Source organism: Herpailurus yagouaroundi, unplaced genomic scaffold (assembly GCF_014898765.1).
Source record: "Herpailurus yagouaroundi ecotype Mexico unplaced genomic scaffold, PumYag 201, whole genome shotgun sequence".
NCBI classification, from domain to species: Eukaryota; Metazoa; Chordata; class Mammalia; order Carnivora; family Felidae; genus Herpailurus; species Herpailurus yagouaroundi.
Genome location: NW_024412432.1, coordinates 4,275,585 through 4,285,366, shown reverse-complemented (window position 1 = coordinate 4,285,366; position 9,782 = coordinate 4,275,585). Strand labels below are relative to the sequence as shown.

General features: G+C 44.8%; 2 long non-coding RNA genes across 2 annotated transcripts; both read left to right on the top strand.

The window, feature by feature from the left end:
- The first annotated feature begins 834 nt into the window (after positions 1 to 834).
- On the top strand, positions 835 to 3,509 carry LOC121014200 (uncharacterized). Its single transcript, XR_005783105.1, has 3 exons — positions 835 to 1,070; positions 2,260 to 2,385; positions 2,497 to 3,509. It is a non-coding gene; the product is annotated as an uncharacterized LOC121014200 (long non-coding RNA).
- Positions 3,510 to 5,839: 2,330 nt separating this feature from the next.
- Positions 5,840 to 9,047, top strand: LOC121014199 (uncharacterized). The gene is made up of 2 exons (XR_005783103.1): positions 5,840 to 6,457; positions 8,290 to 9,047. It is a non-coding gene; the product is annotated as an uncharacterized LOC121014199 (long non-coding RNA).
- Positions 9,048 to 9,782: the final 735 nt, after the last annotated feature.

The window sequence follows — 9,782 nt, the reverse complement described above, 5'->3', positions numbered from 1 at the left end:
GGTGGGTGGCTCCCCTTATTGATGGCCTTATCAGCGGCAGGGGATCTTTGCCTGGTGCAAAGAAACATCCGTAAGACAGGGGAGGGAGAAACCTATTGTATTAAATCTTTCTCCTTTCAGTGGTTTTCCCTCCTGCCTCCCACAGACACCTGGTATCAGTTCCAAAAGACACATTTTAGTGCCTTTAAGCAAAGCTAGTTCTTCTGCCTGGGCGAACTCTGACACTGAACTTTCTGTTTCCAGCCCCCTTAAAAAACCTTCATCAAATTTCCACCACGCAAAGGTTGAAGTGTTTCGGTCACCGAAGCGGTTCGGTGATGATCGTGGTGGCTGTTTCTTAAAGGGGCTACTCGTTCATTCATTCATTCATTCTTTCGTTAGCTCGTTCATTCAACAGACACGTAGCAAATTCTGCAGTGTGACAGACATTGCGCCTGAAGGCAGAGCAAACACAGTCACCTTTGCGGCCATCTCGGGGACTCGCATGGAATAAATCACAAACAAACGTAAACTTGCCACACTCACCTGAATAAAAGGCATAGACCTGACCTCTAGGTTCAACCACTATGCAAATACGCTGCTGGGTCAGTGTGAAGGTATTTAAAGGCGTCCACGTGACATTCTCCTCAGATGGCCCCCATCCTGTCCTTCCCTCTGCTGACGCAAAGGCCTTCTCACCCGTCAGAAGGTGAAGCCTTGTCCCTGCCTTGAATGGGGCTGGCCTTGGAACTTGCTTTGAGCCCGAGAACGCTGTGAAGGGATCTGTGTGAGACAGTTTTGGGCCAACGCCTTAAGAGAACTGATGGCCTTTCGTGCCTTCCCTTTCCAAGCCCGATATCTCGAGACCACACTGCTGTGAGGAAGCCAAGCCAGCAGCGGGGAGAGGCCACACGGAGAGAGGGATGTTCAGCCGGGTCCCAGCTCTTCAGCCTTCCCAGCTGAGACGTCAGACGTGACTGAAGAAGGCCATCTCCTCTCGGGGCATTCTTCTCCCAGTGGACACCACGTGGGGCAGGAAAACCACCCAGAGGAAACCAGCGCACATTGCAAAAGAAGAATAAATGGTTATGGTGAGTTATTAAGTTTTGGGGAGGTTTGTTACACAACAATAGATCATTAAAACAGAAGTATAGCTGCTGCCTTGAGCCCCTTGAGTGGCCCCTCCCCTGTGGCCTAGACCCCTCAGATCTGTCTCCAGCACCTCCAGGACGGCTCCCCACCATGACTTAGCACTCAGCAGTCAATTCCCGGCACAGCAGGAAGCTTCCAGTTTCTTGTTCCAGAGTCCATTCTGTGTTCTTTGGGCTGACGTCTGCACATTTCCAGTAAATAAATGCTTTGAATACCTTCACCGAGGGCCAGGTGGCATAGGGTTGTATGGGGGGGGGGGGGTCTTTGACCTATTCAGAGAGGCCAGGGAAGGATTCCCCAAGGAAGAGATCTAAAGTGTGTGAAAGCGTTGATTTGGGGAGAAGGGCGAGGAGGCATGACCACAGAGAAGGTATGTAAGGGAGCTCTGTGGTAGGACAGGAGCAGAAAGAGAAACTGAAAGAAGGCAGGTGTGACTGGTGTGCACAGGGCAAGAGGAATGTGAAGGGTCTGGACCTTGTAATTGTCCTCCCAGAGTACAGCTGGTTAAACTAGAGAGTTCCCCTCTCTAGGCGGGCCAGTGACCAGGTAGAGTGCTATATGCTGCAGGGTGACTAGCCAACCCAGTCCAGTCCCTTCTTTTAGAGAGTTCAAACCAGATGTACCAAAGGAGTCCACTGGCCAAGAGCAGACTTGCAGCTGAACCACTGTCATGGCGGACCTTGGCTGGGGCAATGGATGCCTCTTCCTGATTGAAGACTGAGCTCTAGAATTGCTATAGGGCAGAGGTGGCCTGCAGGCCAGCTGGTGTGGACATTACACCTTTTTTAAAGAAAATTTTTTTATTCTGTCCATCTACACAGGGTTGCCAGTACAATGCTTTATTATTAAATTCGTTGTTAACACTGAAATATCAAAAGTTTTCAAATCGAAACCTTTCAAACATTAGGGAATTTTTTGAGCATTTCTACCATATCTATGGCAATCGTAGATGGAAGTGAGTAGCAGCTACTTGGGTTAGTTGGAGTATGCACAGTGCACATCAGTTTAAAACAGTTTCCACTGCTCGCTGGGGCGATCTCTCAACACACGAGGCCAGTTGTCATATATCATCCTACAGAGGCCCTGCTGCATGTGTTCACGTTACTACCCCCCGCCCCCCAACCCTAGAGGCATTGGACATGGTGATCCCCTTTTGGGACAAGCTGGCTCCCGCTGTAAACGGAGGACCCTCGATGTCCCCCATGGTGTGTGTGACGTAGGACTGCGAGATTTAGCAAACGGAGAAACGAAACGGTAGGAACGACAAAATTAAAGAGGACACCCAGTTTAATTTGAATTTCAGGTAAGCCACAAGTGATTTTTTAGTGGAAGTGTATCCTCAGTGTTGTATTTTCTCCTTCCCAGGAGGGAGGGGCAGCATTGACGGCTGAGATGAATGATGTCCTGGCCTCACTGTTCCTGGATGCAGGCCCCCATCAACTGGGGCAACATTGAGTGAGGCTCTGCTTCTTGCCACATGGCACAGGGGCCAGTGAGCAGCCCGTTCCGAGTAGGATGATGTATGTGGACGTGAGGTGAGGGCATCCCCAATGTGGGAACTTCTGTCCCGGGCATGCACGACCCTCCTAGCACATGGGTCCATTCACCAACTCGGAAGCTCTCTAAATTCCTTCGTCTGGGTTTTTATGGAGGTTCTGTTGCATAAACATGGTTGATTAAGTCCTTGGCCATTGATGAGTAACGCAATCCCCGGTCCTTTCCCCCTCCCCAGAGGCTGGGGGCGGTGGGACTAAAGTTCTAGCCCACTTTTCACAAGCATTACTTACCTGGCAACACTCCCCCGCTCTGCCCCCATCTTCCAAGAATCAGCTCATTAGCATAAACTCGGGTATGACTGAAAGAGGCTAAGTATGAGTAACAAAAGATGCTCCTCTTGCCCCATTCCTCAGGTAATTCTAAGGGTTTTAAGAGCTTTGTGCCAGGAACCAGGGAACCAGGGACAAAGACCTTGGATCACGATATCACAGCTGGAATGGAGAGGGAAGTGACAAGGTGACAGTGTGGATGGCTGGAGAGAGCAGGAGCAGGAGGAATCAAATATGTTGGTGGCACCTCTGTAGTTATCAGATAGTGGCACCACTGCCTGGGGGTTTAATTTCCAAGGAAGCTGGGAGGAGATGCTGCTCTGAAGAGAAGAGCACTACCTTTCTAGATGAATCGATTTTGAGGTGCAGTCAAAAGAAAAAGTCCAGCGAGTGGCTGAAAATTCCGTTAAGTTATAAGAGCCACTAATATTTAATCTGTGCTCACTATGTATTTCCTGTTCTAAGAACTTTGCACATATTAATTTCTTTTTTTATTAACATTTTTTAAAATGTTTATCCATTTCTGAGAGACCGAGAGAGACAGAGCATGAGCGAGGGAGGGGCAGAGAGAGGGAGACAGAGAATCCGAAGCAGGCTCCAGGCTCTGAGCTGTCGGCGCAGAGCCCGGCGTGGGGCTCAAACTCACGGACCGCGAGGTCATGACCTGAGACGAAGTCCGACGCTTAACCAAATGAGCCACCCAGGCTCCCGGCACATATTAATTTCTTAAATCCTCACAAAAATTCTATGAAAGAGATCCTACTATTATTCTTTCCACTTTTGGACGAGGAAACCAAATAACAGAGACATTTAGTAACTGGTCTAAAGTCTCATGGCCAGCGATATTCCACCCTAGCTGTCCCATAGTGCGTTTGCCACACTTCCTCCCACCTGTGACTCAGGTGTATGCTCCTCTGCTCCCCTTTATCAGATCAGTCTAGAGGTGAGAAAAACATGTTTAATTTGTCAATGTCCTATTACTTAGTTAAAATTTTTTAAGGGGAAAAATACAATTAAAACCAGGCACCCAAAATTAAATTGTATTTATGTATGAAAAGAATTGGGATGAGTTCTGGCCGAATGGCACAGGTCTTTTGTGGCATCTAATTAGGATGCTTAAGTTTTACCATTGCTGTCTTGGTATTTAATTTTAGCGGAGAAAAGTAGTGAGATGGCGCGTGAATAGTTAAGTTGTGTCTTTGAAGAGCCTCTTAGACATGCTGAACGTGATTAACAATAATATATTAATTAACTGATTAATACTAGCTTTACAATGGCAGTTTTGTGACAGGAGTAGCTGAAGATACGCTGCTAGCAGGGATTCCAGGGTACTTCATCTTTAAAAATGTGTTTCTTTCGTTCTGTGTCGAACAGGAATGCATTTTCATCAATCACTTGAACTGAAGGCATGCGTTTTTTGCTGGACTGAAAATTGGTATTTTTGTCTTTTTTTCAAGAGGATTGTTGGATCCGTGTGCTCAGATTCATAACTGGCATTGCTCCCTTGTCTTGGAAACAGTGTGAGAGAGAACATTGCGTTCTTGGAATCAGAAACTTTCCCGAGTTCAGCCTTCATCCACACAAGGTCTACGGGAAGAGGCAAAATTTGAGAGATGGGAAATTGCGCCCATGGAGTCATCAAGGGGTCATCACCGAGGTAGCAGATTTAGGACCCAGGTGGATGGGATAATTGCCACCTCTTCCCCCTGAACCAGCAAGTGTGCTTCCAATTTCATCAACAGAAAGGGGACCTGGGGAAGAAAAATGGCTTTACCCTTATGTATCTTTTGGTCTGTTGCTGACTCTGCCACAGGCCTTTTGGGATGTGAGAACGGTCTCAGTGTGTATGCAGCCTGGCTTTTTTTTTTTTTTTTTTTTTTTTTTTTAGCACTATATACTTCTTGTGGTCATAGAGCCGTAAGTAAACGTGGAAAAGGTGACAGCCTGGGGACCTCAAGTTAGGATTGCTGTACGGTGACATTGAACAATGGAGTGTCCCCAGTTCTCCCCAATAATTCACTGCGGACACTGACAGAACATGTGTCTGTTGATGGCAGGGTTGGGGTAGTTTGGGGTGGACTGAAGGCAAAGGCTCTCAGTGCCCTCCAAGATGCTGGTGAGTTCAGAGGACTAAGATATTCAATCATTGTAGGGCAACAGACTCTTCAATACCACGGAAAGTTGGCAAAACCTTGTGAACCTGTGTGAATCAGATACACTGGCTCAAAGTAGATGAAATGGATCAGTTCACATAACTTGGCCTAGTGTTAGGGCTATGGGAATGAAAATGCCCTAGGAGGGGCGCCTGGGTGGCGCAGTCGGTTAAGCGTCCGACTTCAGCTCAGGTCACGATCTCGCGGTCCGTGAGTTCGAGCCCCGTGTCAGGCTCTGGGCTGATGGCTCGGAGCCTGGAGCCTGTTTCCGATTTTGTGTCTCCCTCTCTCTCTGCCCCTCCCCCGTTCATGCTCTGTCTCTCTCTGTCCCCAAAATAAATAAAAACGTTGAAAAAAAAAATTAAAAAAAAAAATGCCCTAGGAGAAATCCTGTGGCAGCTTTGCTGAAGCAGGTGTGTGTGTGTGTGTGTAAGAACCCTTATCCCAAATTGTTATATGACTTCCACCACTTACATCAGAATCCCTTTCTCTTTCTACTGAATGGCATTCTTAGCTCCCAACACCCTCCCAGTTCTCATGCCTGAAGGTCAACTGTGATTTCAACTTGATGCTTTTGCCCTATTGGACACATGATTTTTTTTAAGGTAACTTTTTTTTTTTAAGTTTACTTATTTATTTTGAGAAGACAGAGACAGTGCAAGCAGAGGAGGGGCAGAGAGAGAGGGAGAGACAGAATCCCAAGCAGGCTCCGTACTGCCAGCTGCAGAGCCCGATGTGGGGCTGGAACCCAAGAGCTGTGAGAACATGACCAGAGCTGAAACCAAGAGTCGGATGCTTAACTGACTGAGCCACTCAGGCGCCCTGGACACATGATATTTGTAAACCTAGGAAAAAGCAAGGAAAACTCCTTGGAGATTGATTTGGACACTTGATCAAAATGAATCTTAAAAATATTGATAACTCAAATTCTTTAAAAAGGTAAAAATCAGCTCATTTCAAGCAAGCTCTCCTGCCGGCCACTTGGAATAAAGTTAAAGCACCTTTTGAATAGGTCATCTGAATGCAGTTTTCTCTTGTAAGTGGGTTTAAGCAGGAACAGGTTGCCATTTCCTTGACATCGCTATGTGCTGTTGCACATGTCTGAAGTCCAGACATGAAATGAGGTGTGTGCGTGTGCGTGTGCGTGTGGGCATATGGGACCAGTTTTCCTCACAATGACAAACACATGAGTGGATCCCATGCTTAACCCCTGGTTGTGCAACTTCAAGCACACTGACAATGAGGCGAGCCCAAAGCTGTGCTGCTTGGCCTAGAATGGAAATTCTCCTGCAGACTCCTTTAACTTCTCTTCTAGTAACGGCTGAAGACTTAAGATGAAAACAGCAAGTAAGTCTCTTCAGAAATGAAAGGTATAAGTCATACTTTCACTTTGGGAAAACTCTGCTAATTTGATTACTTACTTGACTTAAATTCACCTGTTCACATCCCAGGAAGTTTGGCTGACTATGTGTTGTATTCTTAGCAGCAATGAATGCAACAAAGATTAGTATTTTATTTCAAAAAAAAACTTCCTTGCTTTTATTTTTCCAAATGGGAATGACGGGAGGGTAATAACAGAATAAATCTATTTGTAAGTTCTTTTTTTAAAAAAGTTTATTTATTTATTGAGAGAGAGAGAGAGAGAGAATGAGTGGGCTAGGAACAGACAAGAAGAGAGTATTCCAAGCAGGACCTGTGCTGTCAGTACAGAGCCTGATGTGGGGCTGGAACTCACGAACTGTAAGATCATGACCTGAGTCAAGATCAAGAGTTGGATGCTTAACCAACTGAGCCACCTAAGTGCCCCTATTTGCAAGTTCTTTAAATGAAAGTCATTAAACAACAGATGGCTTATTTTATGTTCAGATTCTAGAGCATCTAAAAAAAATCTAGGCCATTTATGTTTATTATGTTTAGGGATTGTTTAAGAAAATAGTGTGAGTAAAATATTTCATTTTTCTCTAATAGTTTTACATGAAAATTTGGTTAAATGATAGAGAATTCATGCAAGGGAAAATCTTTAAAGTACTAGTGAAAAGGAGAATGTATATATTCTTCAAAACATTTTTAAACATTTATTATTTATTTTTGAGAGGGAGCACAAGCGGGGAAGGCACAAAGAGAGAGGGAGACACAGAATCGAAGCAGGCTCCAGACCCTGAGCTGTCATCACAGAGCCCAACACGGGGCTCAAGCCCCATGAGATCATGACCTGAGCCAAAGTCAGACGCTTAACTGACTGAGCCACCCAGGTTCCCTGGAGAATGTATATATTCTTAGTAAAGGCTTCTAATCTGGCTTTGTAAATATAAGCTGCAATCACTAAAAAGCAAATAGTAAATTTATTTTCAAGTTTGGTAGCATGTGTAGGACCATAATAATTACTGTCCAAAGGTACTAGGATGTATCATATTATATTCTTTAATGGATTAGTGTTAGGGTTTTTTTTGTGGCCCTTCCCAGTAAACATAGCTTAGCTGAGTAAATGATTATTTTAAGTATCTGTTATAAGTTATAGACGCCTCAGTAGCCTCTTGGTGTTTGGTTGTTTTGGGGAGAGTATTTTCACTTTATGTCTTTATACAAAGATAGGAGGAGAGAAGTGTTGGGCAAGATGAATGGGCACGTTCTAATCGCCTGTGGGGCTTTGTAAAGTACATTCTCTCCCTGACAGATTGTGATATTGTAGAGCCTGTAACCCCTATACGGGACACCAAATTCCTTACTCAATCCTAAATCATGCCTAGAGATGGCTGCTGTGACTGAGGGAGTGTGTCTTATCCCTCAGGCATTTTGGGACAGAAAAAGTTTGTGAAAAAGTTAGTATTCCTGGGGCATCTGGGTGGCTCAGTCAGTTGAGTGTCCAATTTCAGCTCAGGTCATGATCTCACAGTTTGTGAGTTCAAGCCCCATATCAGGATTGCTGTTGTCAGCACAGAGCCCATTTTAGATCCTCTATACTTCTCTTCCTCTGCCCCTACCCCGCTCATGCATCTCTCTCTCTCAAAAATGAATAAACATTTATATAAAAAAAATTAGTATTCCTGACAGGATTTTTATTTCCAGAAATAGGGATATATTCTGTTACCAAATATCATCTGCCCGTCACACAAGATGATGCTATGAATCTGTAATTGGTTGTGGTTTCCAAATAATTTATATTTTAATACTCAACCTAGGATGCAAGATATTTGCGAGTTTGTTTTGAGCACCAACTGGATGGCTTTGCTTAAAGGACCACCATGAGGACTGTTTCAGACAAGGAATCTTCAAAGTTCTGCTCTTGAACCATGGCAGCAAGAAGAAGATATAAGCTCAGTTTCTCTTTTTAACCCACTGAAAGGTTCTGTTATGCAAAAGGTTCTAAAAGGTTCTTTGTGCTGGTACCAAATCCCAGCGATCACGAGAGAGCTTAGGTCTTTCTGGTGGACCCAACAACTTGAATGATGGTCTATCAGCTTTGGAGATTTGACCTTCTGAGATTAGAGACAGCTGTGCAGAGAAAGAATCTCCCCCATCCCATGTTCTACCATTCCCACAGAAATAAATATACTTTCGTTTGAGCCAGCTTAGACACAGAGGAGTCAACACTGGAGCATTTATCTGAAAAGAAAACCCAGGAAAACCCCTGACATATCTTGGAAAGACCTCTAAAAATCTAGACATGACTGTAGTTCAAAGGCCCATGTTTTCTCCTCCCCCAGGCTCTCTCCTGGGGCAGTAGTTCTCAATATTCAATCTGGAGGTTAACTTTTGGCTCTGCGATCAACTATCTGGGTGGAGGGCTACTCAGGGAGCCCCAGCGTCTTCATCTGTCAATAAATTACTCTTTGGGGCTACTATGGGAAGTAAAGAGGAAAGTGAGTATGGCGATCTCAGCACAGTGATGGTCACTAAATCAAAACTAAATAAAGACTCAACAGAATGTTAGCACCTACATCCTTGGGCACATTCACTGCTGGAGGGAGACTGTGACCTGGCATGCCAGAAAACATTGTACTTGCAATTATAATTGCTCTTAGGAACATTTTAATTTTTTTAAATGTTTATTCATTTTTGAGAGACAGAGAGAGACAGAGCGTGAGCAGGGGTGGGGCAGAGAGGGAGGGAGACACAGCATCTGAAGCAGGCTCCAGGCTCTGAGCTGTCAGCACAGGGCCCGATTCGGGGCTCAAACCCGCAAACCACGAGTTTATGACCTGAGCCGAAGTCGGACACTTAACCAACTGAGCCACCCAGGCGCCCTGCTCTTATGAACATTTTAATATACAGATACAGACATATTCTGTGAAGCTGGGAAGTGCATTAGATTAGAAATGGTGAACGTATTTATTTTAAAATAAAAAAGGTAAATTCTGGCTAAGAATGCAATCGATCATTAAATGGGTGGTCTGTGAGGACACAGAAGAGGAAGCAGTGCGAGAAGAACGGGCAAGTGCCGGATAAGGCAATATATATCCAGTGCCCAGTCCCTCATGTGTTTTTTTAAGCCTAAATGGGCATACATGGAAAAAGAATTACGTGAACAGAATCTAAGACTTCGATTCAAGTCTTTGAAACAAGCTTGCTTTTTTGTTTTCTTTAAATGTATGCATACATATACACATGCATTTAGTTCTGGGAAAGGATCACAATGAACTATTAATTTTAAACCCTGTGGGGACAGGCCACG